Raw genomic sequence first — 10,039 nt, 5'->3', positions numbered from 1 at the left:
TTCAATGCATCTCTAAAATTTCATCTCCAGTGCAATGCCAAATTGAGCCTTCAGCTTTTATGGCCCCAATCCTGCAACTGGATTCACACACAGACAATCCTGTTATGGTTTCTGTCTGAAGTCAATGGGGATCTGCACATGTCTGAAGGGTCCACTTATACAAATCCGATTTCAAGGTCAGGGCTATAGGTTGTACATTGCACACCACAGGGATCCTGTCTTTCTCTATGTTTGAAAAGCACTTAGCACAATGTGGGTGCTACTACAGTTTGAATAATAATCACACCATCTAGTTAAGCATTCAGTTAGAGTGCATCTAAGCCAGGACATCGATTTTCAAAACAGGGCACCCAAATGGTTAGTTAGCCACTTAAACAAACAAACCACTTTAACTGGAATTACAACATAATGAAATGCAAAGTGTCAGATTCTTTTGTCAGCCTGCACCTTGTGCATATGTTTACCCCTGTGTGAAATATGACCAAATCAGAATGGCAGTATTTGGCATACATTTTGCATGGGTGAAAATGAGTGTGCAAGGCACAGGGTGATGGAAAATCAGAGCCAACCCTTAAAAAAAAAAGCCCACAAGCTACAAAACTCTTTTTATCTGAACTGAATACTTTTAGACCCAACCTACCTGAATTGAGGACACACTGGTTCAGTCATTCTCCCCTCTCCAATACACATGCACTCACTTTCTCTTGCTGCCACAGTCCAAACCTGCTGTTCTTCTGGAAAGCATTGGCATGGCTTCCATTTTAGATGCCCTCTCATCACAGCTGCATGATAGACTAGTTTGATGTGTAGTCTGATACCAGGACAATCCCCGAACTCTGGCCAACTTCTCCTTTGGGAGGCAGGGTAAGAGATGCATGCACATTCTCTGCTGACTGAGAGAGGAGTGTTTCGTGGCATACTTACCATGTCAACAAAATTTCCTGGACTGTGCATTTTTCTCTTAACTTTGTCGGAGAAAAACTGAGTTCTCACTATTTGTTTAGGTACAGCAAGTCAGAGCTTTATTAACTCTCACATGTGCAGAGGGAGAGCAAACAGGTCTCTCTCCCTGGTAACTAATTACAGCAAGCATTTATACCTTTCATTACAAAAATAATGAGGGACAGCAGCATTTTTGTTTATACATAGGCCATCTTGATATCTCATTTCCTCAGTTGTTTTGACTCTTGCCAACATACAATTATTTTCTATACCTTATCTACCCAAGGTCTTCTACACTTTATCTATGCTGAGGTCATCATAACTTCTTACACAGCTCTTTCTCACCCGCCTCACACAATCCTCGCTTCTACAAACCTCGCGTTATCAGGGTTACAGTTAGCCTGACTCTTGCTAACAAACGTCATGCATTACAGTTCCCTTCTGTCAGTTCTTTTCTCTGCTTCCACAACCCCCCCTTTTGTACTTCTAGTACAACAAACATTCTCAAATCTCTATTTGCATCAAGTCCTGGACTTCTGATTCTAAATCAGATGCTTCAACCTTAGGGGTTTTGATTGGATGCAATGACAATGCATGATTAGCATGAACATGAAAGGTATTACTATTATTACGTCTTTTACAACAACAATAAGATAATCCTAAACTAACTAATAACAATACAAGCAATAACATTCCCATAGCAATACTATAATGGGGTTGTTGTACAGCCTTTGTCATAAAGCACAATACATCATATTTAGTACATAAGGTAGCTACTCTATAAGCAGTGTGAAAGGCATACTTTTCTACTTGATATACATTTTGAAGCATGTGAATTTGCCCTTGTACCTCAGAGATTTTCTGAATCTCAGGTAACAATGAAAGCAAATTTTGAAATCTATCAGATAGTAAGCTAGTCCAATTAAAGGGTATCTGGAACCTAAGGGCTACTTGAAAAACTCTATCTGCAGGCCAATAAATGATATGATTGCCTGCAGTGGTAGTGAGATTAAAATGTATGTCTTGCAATGTAGTGGCTTTAACATACACACAGCTATCATTAGCTTAAAAAAATAAGTGTCCTGTCAGGGTAGTTCCTTGTCCCCTACCCTCCCAGCAAATGTAGTCATGAAGAGTAACAACTTCTCCTGGCTTCAGTTTACGGATACACTGAAGCTGTGGGGGTTGTAACGGCCAAAATGTCCATTGTCTCCCTAACCCCACCCAAATGTCAGATGTAATCCCAGGAGCACTGACTAAAAATCGATTGGGCATACCAGGAGGTCTAATTTCCCAGATGTCTCGGTGAATTACCCAATCCCACATGCATCCTCCCCATGGACCCGGCAGGATTCGGTATGTGGGAGCCCACACCCCCTGAACCGGTCCATATGCTTGGAAGGAGCACTGAGAACGTCCACACTTCCACCCAGAAAGTTTCCAAGTATGTCTCCATGGCCACAGATCAGATGGTACTCCTAACGTGTCTGTAAGGGCAGTGGGCCAAGCCTGGTGCTCTAGATCATTCCGAATGGCCATTAGCTGGTCATTCAAGAAATCCTGAATCTCTGAGCATGCTAGATCCCACTGCAATGCCTTCCCAGCCTCAGTGATATTCAATACCATCTCTGTCAGCAACTTCTGGGTCATTGAACTAAGGGCAGAAATAACATGTAACTCACCAACTCCAGCCTGTACCTGGGTTAGTTGTGCTCCAGAAACAAGGCCTATGGCCTTCTCTAGTTGGCCCAATTTCTCATCATGTTCCTGGTTCTTAAAAATATTCCAGACTGCTACTGCATTATTGGCCCCATCCCACAGGGATCCGGTCAAGTCTCTCTTCTTTCTAGAAGAAATAACCCAAGCCCTCTGTTGTGCTAATCTAATGGCAGCCCCCTGTGAGCAATTTGGGTATGTAGAGGTAATCTGGAAACTGGATAAGGGTAATGAAAATTTAACAGTCCCTAGTGTAGTGTTAATCACAGTTCATTGATATCCTAATACATTTCTTTTTGGTGTAGTACTATACCACATTCCCAAGCATGGGTCCCACAAGTTTCTTCCTGCCAGTGTATAATTCTTTGTTTCTTCACCAGGGTCAGTTCTTAATGTCTCTTGTAGTCAGGAATCCCTGGACTTTGTGGTTTCAATGAAGCAAGTGTTCCTTCTTCTCTTTTCCTGAAACAGTGTGGTTTAGCATCATACAGGGGAGAGGTTACTAGCACATCACCCTGTAATGGTTTTGCTTCTTCTAGAAAAATCCAGAGGCACAGTAGGTCTGTCAGTGGACAAGGGAGAGGTTACTAGCACTTCACCTTGTCTTTTTTTTTTTCTTTCTTTCTTTTTCCTGCTGTCCAGAAGACACAGCAGAGCTAGAAGGAGAAATAGGCTTATCATCAGTCGGAGAGTCCTCCCGAGGTGGAGGGGTCTTTTTACAGTGAGAAGCATGGGTCCAGGCAGGTAGTCCTTGGCACTTCACAGTGGTGGTGGTGGTTAACAGGACTTGGAAAGGGCCTTTCCAGTGTGGAGCCAAAGCAGTCTTTCGTTGATAGACTTTACGTAGACTCAGTCTCCTTGTTTCAATGAATGGCAGGGCTGCTAGGGTCTTTGGGTAGCACTTCTTTTATCTGTGAGAAAAGAAACCTAACACATTTCATTAATGCCTGGCAGTGTTTTTCAGATCTCATAGTTGCTTGGGCACATTCAGGCCCCCCTTTTCTTGGCTATCAGCCAAGTCTTAGCTGTGGGCAGTGTCCTTGGATGGTGCCAGCATCTTATCTTTGGACTGAGCTTGCTAGCTATTTTTTCTCAGTTAACTCATTCTGTTCTTTTTCCTTCTCCCCTTCTTGGCTTCTTTTAACCTACAAAGGAAACTTCCACTCTTCACTTATACATCTTTTCCCAACAATGAACACATACACATTGCCATTATACAGTACATTAGTCTTATTATTCAATGTATGCCATGTACACCCTTCCAGTAAAATAACTTTATTACAGAGCTTTGGAGCAACAAGCCAGGACAAGCACACCCACTTTTGAGGAGTCCACTCAGTACAACCTCAGGTGTCCAATAGCTTTCCTCCCTCCCCAGCCCTCTGGCTAGAAATCTGAGGTAGCCAGAAGGATCCCATGGGCAATATGGGGAGTGGGTTAACCTTCCATGTCCTTGCTTCCAAAGACTGTTGGTATGCAACTCTTAACAACAATTTTTTTCAATTAAAAAAAAATCTGGCCAATGAAGTTTTTTTTTTTTTCTTACTTAAGCAACTGTATTACACTTTAGTATATCACATTTTCCTGATTTATCCAAACACTTTTTGTATTCCAAGTTGAATAAAACAAGTATCTGCTTTTTTTGATTTAACCCTTCTATTTAATTTTGAACTAGACTGTCTTATGAAAATATTAAACCCAACAATTCTGGCCACAAGACAAACACCACAAGACAGGACAAAGAACACAAAAATAATTCCTATTGTACCAGTAAATGCATGGTACATTGAATGCTGTTCAGCTGGCATCCGTTTTCTCTGATGATCTGAAAGACAAAAGAACAGAGGTCTACCCCTTCTGGGTAGTCAGTCATTGCTTAAAATATTTCCTTTATATACACACATACTCTTGTTGATTTTAGACAAAACAGAGGAATTACCCCATATTTCTTTGTATTTGTTTCATAGGCAGCCCAGGTTTCAGTGGCTTCTACCTTATTAGTTAGAAAATTGCATTAATACAGATGCTTTCTGGCTTGCTTCCAGATCCAAAGCTATCCACAGCTTAAAAATTCTTATGTAAAAAGTCACAATTAACTTTCCCAGACTTTTGATTGCCTTTTACTTCTAACTCCTGCTTTCAAACACCCAGTGATCTGAAAGAGACGACACAACCTATATTGGTAGGTTTGCATTTCTTTTACCTCTGCTACAATATACACTGCACATGTTCTGGGGAAAATGCACATCCTCTCCACAATTCAATTTCCACAACACTAGCCACATCAATTTCTACACAAGGTGTAACTGTTTCTTTTGTGCTTACAAAATCTCCATGCACCCCTAGTAAAGTGACAGTTCGACCACACAGAGCCAGGGGCACTGTCCTTCTCTCTCTTTTTACCAGATCTTTTATCTGCTATTTTGTTACCCAAAAACAAATTCAAATCTTTATTCTTTCCTGAACACCGGGTAAAGGCCATTTACTTAACATATAATCCAAAGGGCTATCCTTAGAGAGTTTTACCAGAGACCCACCCATCTGCCTGCTGACACTCTAACAGAGAATTACACAGAGAACAGAGGGAATTATGGCCTAATAGGATCCTATTACAGGAATTTCTACTAATACTGACCGCTACAGGGGACGGGACAGAAGGATCCCAATTCAACCTCAGAGCTTCATTGCACGCGATGGCTTCCACTCTGAGGAATTACGAATGAGAGGCTCAGTTCCATCCACACACCTAACACCTAAATGTATAAGACAGAAATTCATTAACCGGAGTCTCCATTAACTGTCACCAAAATATCGGGTCCACCTAGCTGAGAGCCAATAACAGCCAGACAGGGATAAGGAAGAGTTGCTTTATTCTGCAGAAGAAAGGAGAGCCTTGCACCTTGGTACAAAGACTCTGTCTTACACACATTTTACCATTTCAATTATTATCCTGGGGATTTGAAATCCCCATGCTTATAATTACTTACTCCTTTCCTTCCACTATGCCCTCAAAGTTTCCAACCTGTTCTCCAATCTCTCTATCTATTGCCTGCCCGCTTGGGCCCGATCCTGCTTTTCTCGCTGAACCGTCCCTTCCATGGGCACCAGCTTTTTCACTACCAATTTAGATAGGAGGGTGGGCTTCTTAACTAGCCCCCACCCTTCCTGGTCTCTTCTCTTTATCTTCTTACTCACAAGGCTACCCAAGTCCTCCCCCGTGAGGCTTGCCACTTGGGCAAAACGCATTGCCCATTGGCATTTAACTATTCAATTTTCTCTTGTGGCAAACACACTGCTCTTACAGCATATGCAAACACAAATGGTTAAATTCTGACAAGTCCCTGAAGGACCGGTACTTGCTTAGCCAGTGCTTCCTTTTCTGCCTGGAAGTCCTGTCTCAAGGCTTGCAACTTGCCCTGGGCGTAGGTTTGAGTTGCTGCCTGGTTCATGATCTATGCTCTTAATTGCTCAATTCTAGTTATCAAGTACACAACTCTTCCCTTTTCTCCAACTTCTCTGTTGCCCAGTCCTGCTACGACTGGGGTAGATCCACCTGACACCCTTCCCGGTCAGCCGGGGTGGAAAGAGGAATGCTAAATCCCTCTCCGGTTCTCAGACTTACTGCGGCTGAGAGTAGACACACTTTCATACTCACACACGTACGTCCAGACTGGCCACGTCTGTGTATAACGTTCAGAGAAGGTGCTGTGCAATCTCCAACTTGCTTCCTCTCTTGGGAGGGCAGTTCTTTTACACCCTGAGGTCTCCTGGGGCGTCTTTTCAGTGATTCCAGTCCAGGCCGGCTGCCTGTGGCTTCTTCAGCTTCCCCAAACCACGCCAGCTCCAGGGTCGCAAAGGCAGACTGTTGGATCTCACTGGACAGTTAAGCTTTGCAAATGTAATCTCAGCACTTTAACTTGTATTGCCTTTGGTTTGACTATGTCTATATTTTTTCACAGTCAGCTGGGGCCGAAAGCAGTTTTTCTTTATACTTAGTCTGGTCTGCATTGATTCTTGACCTTGAACGCAGATTAACTTTCTCTTTATCTCTGGACCAAGCTGAATTTCAAATTAACCCGTTCCTTTCCTCAATAGACAAATTGCTCCCATTTGTGTCAGAGGCTTTTTTGTGATTAAAAGCTCCTCTGAGATGTATGATCTTATCTAGATTGAAGGTACCTTCTAGTGGGCATTGTTTAGATGAATTTTCACGCGTGTAATGATTCCAATTCTCTAAATACCTGCAGGTTTTAGTACCATAATGTACGTACATGAAATAAGCTGGGGTACCCTTAGTGGGTGAGAGGGAATCCTTAGACTGTCCCCCACCCATTTTCCAATCACACACACAGGGAGGAGGATGCCCTGTCCGCGCTAGCGGCACATAAACTAAGGATCTCTCCCTACAGGGTATTCACACAGGAGAGACTAACGAGGATGGCCACGACCCTCCTACACCTCCCTTCAGCAAAGAGCGTCGGCTAGTCTCAGAGAGACGGCGCCGCTTACTCTGTTGCATCCAGTGAGATGATCAGACTGTCAGTGGCTCACACGGAGAGGAAAAGGGGAGGGAAGATGGGTGCACACACTCCTAGACCCAGGTAGCCTCCTCGCCGGACGATGCCAGGCCGAGTCAACCTACATGGGTCGGATCTCCTAAAAGATCCTCTAGTTACCGGGCTTGCGTTAGAGTAGTTCTGGTCACGAGCCAAAAGACTTCGCAGAGTACTCTGGGCGTCTTCCGGTAACACTCAATTCACACTGTGTACACACACACACACAGACCACACACACACCAAGGCCTTATACCAGGTACTACTCCTGAGTACCTCCAGGTACTATTCCCAAGTACCTCGATGCATCACTTGAGGCGGTAAAAACCCCTCTTGAGGCGGTAACAACCCCTCAACACAGGTGCAAACCTTATGCACCTAGCATATGCATACAGGGGGCGGCAAACAATTCCCCTATTACGCCGCTCAGCATCTGACCTTGCTGCACAGTCAATAAGTTCGGATGGCGTGAGCCCAACAGGGGCAGACGGCCCCACGGACTGTCCTCCTCCGACACCCCAATAGAGATTTCAAAAGGTCTCCTACCTCTATTGTGGCGCCATGGGGTTCGAAGGGGAACGATCCGTAGCAGCTGCCGGTGCCTCTGCGGGCGTTGCCATCCCGGACGAGCCCCCAAATTGTCGGAGAAAAACTGAGTTCTCACTATTTGTTTAGGTACAGCAAGTCAGAGCTTTATTAACTCTCACATGTGCAGAGGGAGAGCAAACAGGTCTCTCTCCCTGGTAACTAATTACAGCAAGCATTTATACCTTTCATTACAAAAATAATGAGGGACAGCAGCATTTTTGTTTATACATAGGCCATCTTGATATCTCATTTCCTCAGTTGTTTTGACTCTTGCCAACATACAATTATTTTCTATACCTTATCTACCCAAGGTCTTCTACACTTTATCTATGCTGAGGTCATCATAACTTCTTACACAGCTCTTTCTCACCCGCCTCACACAATCCTCGCTTCTACAAACCTCGCGTTATCAGGGTTACAGTTAGCCTGACTCTTGCTAACAAACGTCATGCATTACAGTTCCCTTCTGTCAGTTCTTTTCTCTGCTTCCACAACTTTCCCACCATTGCATAAGTGCCATGGGAGAACTAGCGTAGAGCAGGCCACTGGTGCTGCAGCCACTGTGCCGGCTGGACCTGCCTAGAACAGGTCTGGATGACACGGTGTACAACACAAGTAGTTAACAGTGTCCCGTCTACACTAATGTTGCACTGGTGCTAGTGCAATGATGAGAAACTTGGGGAAATGCTTGTGCAGACGAGACCTTGAAGTGTCCTAGCTGGTGTATTCTGACTTACATTAGAGCTGGGGGGGGGCGGGGTCACAAATTGCCTTGCCCTTCCCATCTTGAAAGAAGAGATGAGGGCTGTATGGGAAGCTGGACATGGTTGATGACAATATCCCTATGCTTATAGCATGCTGTACATTCCATAATATTTGTGAAGGGAAGGGTGAAAGCTTCACTCAGGGCTAGACCATAGAGGCTCAACGCCTGGAGGCTGAGTTTGAACAGCCAGAGACCAGGGCTATTAGAGGGGCACAGTGCAGGGACATCAGCATCAGAGATGCCTTGAGGCAGCAATTTGAAGCTGAAAGCCACTAATATTTGTTGCTATGCTCAGAATTGCAGTGCTTGTAATGCTAGGAGGTGATTGGTGCACATGATGCAAGAAGGGGGCTTAACATAATTGTATGTTGCTTTGCAGGCTCTTTTTGCTTTCACTTAATAGAATAAAGATTGCTTTCAAACCAACACAATTCTTTTATTAAAAGACAACAACCGGAGGAGAGGGCCAAATGAAAAAATACATCAGCAGGGAGGGGGGGGTGGGGAGGGGAAGGTCTCAAGAGGAGGTGGGGTCCCAGGACGGCTATAGATTTGTGTATGTCCAGGGATCACACCCAACCTTCTCCTTTGAAGTACAATGCAGCTGGTGCTGTACTTCAGCAGGGCCAAACTGCAGAGGGCTGGGTGTTGAGTGCAGTGGGTAGTGGGAGTCCACACTGCTGGACTGTGAGGAGGGAGGAGTGTAATGCTGCGGGTAGAGAGTGGAGCCAGGAGGTTGATAACAGTGTGTTGGCAGTGGGGATGGGGGGAGGCGCATGGGAAAGAGTTTTGCAACAGCGGCTGCAGGGGAGGGCGGGTGCGGAGCCGCTTGGTTTGAAGAGTTAGTATTGCCTGGAGCGGATCCACTTGGTTCTCCATAAAGTTTAAGAGCTGCTCCGTGGCTTCTTTCTGGTGTGCTGCGTTCTCCTTTCATTCCCTCTTCTCACTGTCCCACCACTCCTTCAATTCCTGTTTCTCGGCAGCGGAGTGCATCATAACCTCACGGAGAAAGTCCTCCTTAGTTCTTCTTAGCCGCTTTCTAATTCTGCGCAGCTGTTCCACCACCGATAACAAAGAGGAGGGCTGTGCTCCCAAGGTCATCTCTGTGAAGTTTAAATGCAACATTTTAGAGAAGCAGTATTGTTTGCAACACAGACAACACTAACTCAGTGCTTTAAAACACAGCCAGTATTCACACACCTGTCACTAACTGGCCGACCCCAGGCAGGTACACATGAGCCACAAGATCCCCCAAATAGTGAGTAGCCGCAGCGGGAGGGTAAATCACTCTTCCCAGATACTGCTGTACACTGGGCACGTGGTTCTTGCGGAGAGCCAGCTCTGTAGGGTGGACCTGATAATCATTCCTGTCCCCACACTTTCCACAGGATGCGATCATTATGGAAGATATCTCACTGCTGAGATTTCAGAGTAGCAGCCGTGTTAGTCTGTATCCGCAGAAAGAACAGGAGTA

The 10,039-nt window shown here is 44.8% G+C and overlaps 1 long non-coding RNA gene across 1 annotated transcript; it reads right to left on the bottom strand.

The window, feature by feature from the left end:
- Window positions 1-999: 999 nt before the first annotated feature.
- On the bottom strand, window positions 1,000-7,703 carry LOC128827767 (uncharacterized). Its single transcript, XR_008443099.1, has 2 exons — window positions 6,314-7,703; window positions 1,000-5,411 (listed from the first exon to the last, which is right to left on the bottom strand). It is a non-coding gene; the product is annotated as an uncharacterized LOC128827767 (long non-coding RNA).
- Between the last annotated feature and the right edge of the window lie 2,336 nt (window positions 7,704-10,039).

Source organism: Malaclemys terrapin, chromosome 1, assembly GCF_027887155.1.
Source record: "Malaclemys terrapin pileata isolate rMalTer1 chromosome 1, rMalTer1.hap1, whole genome shotgun sequence".
Lineage (NCBI taxonomy): Eukaryota > Metazoa > Chordata > Testudines > Emydidae > Malaclemys > Malaclemys terrapin.
Note: the sequence above shows the minus strand (reverse complement) of the source record. Positions and strands in the feature narration are given on the sequence as shown.